Source organism: Peromyscus maniculatus, chromosome 13, assembly GCF_049852395.1.
Source record: "Peromyscus maniculatus bairdii isolate BWxNUB_F1_BW_parent chromosome 13, HU_Pman_BW_mat_3.1, whole genome shotgun sequence".
Classification (NCBI taxonomy): domain Eukaryota; kingdom Metazoa; phylum Chordata; class Mammalia; order Rodentia; family Cricetidae; genus Peromyscus; species Peromyscus maniculatus.
In genome coordinates, this window is record NC_134864.1 from 38985106 (window position 1) to 38986302 (window position 1197).

Consider the following 1197-nt stretch of genomic DNA (forward strand, 5'->3'; position numbering starts at 1 on the left):
CACACCTAACTTAAAAGGCCTGACTCTATCTTCATCCCCCCTCCTCCTGGCAGTCTGTGAGGACTTTCAGCTTGCCTCTCCTTTATCTCTCAAACTTTAATACAATTGTCCTTGAGTTTCAAACACAGAAAAAAAAAAAAGGAGGAAAAAGGGGAAAAATACGGAAAGGACAGAGCCATCTTATTCTAATTGATTCCCAGATGCACTTGACCCAGGAATTTAATTCTTCCCTTTATGATAATATGGCCCAGAACCTATAAACTTATCCCCTTATCACATGTCACCTTGCAGAGTCAGGTTTGTGCCTGTGTATGAGTATGTATGTGTACATGTGCGTGGATATCCATGCACAGATGTGAACATGTGTGTGAAGGGTATCTTCATCAATCATTCTGCCCCTTTATTTTTTAAGACAGTCTCCCACTGAAGCTGAACTGGCCACCATTCTGTGAGGCTGGCTGGCCAGCTAATCCTAAGGATTATCCCTCTTGTCTCCACCCCACCCCTCTGCTCACATCTGAGTTCTGAGATTACACACTCACACCACCATGCTGGATTTTACACACAGGCAGGGGTCAAACTCGGGTCTTAACACTTGCACATCGAGTGCTTTACTGACTAGCCTGAGTCCTCAGCATGTTAAATTTTAATTCTTTGGTTTTCCAAGACAAGGTCTCTCTGTGTAGCTCTGACTGTCCTAGAACTCACTCTGTAAACCAGGCTGGCCTCGAATTCACAGAGAGCCACCTGCCTCTGCCTCCCAAGTGCTGGGATTAAATGAGTGCACCACCACCACCCGGCTAAATTTTAATGATTTATTTATTTTTACTTTATGTCCATTTGTGTTTTGCCTGCATGTATGTCTATGTGACAGTGTCAGATCCTTTTGAACTGGAGCTACAGGCAGATGTACATTGCCATGTGGATGCTGGGAATTGAACCCAAGTCCTCTAGAAGAGCAGCCTGTGCTCTAGCCACTGAACCATCTTTCCTGCCCTTCTTGGTTAGATTTTTAATGTTGATGTCGGTTTTCCCCAGATGGTTTCATTGCATGTAGTGAACCTAGTGCTTTATGAACACACACACACACACACACACACACACACACACACGAATGCACAGTAAATAAACATGGAGATACTGGGGAAATGGCTCAGTTCATATATTGCTTGCTATAAACACATGCAGACCTTTGAG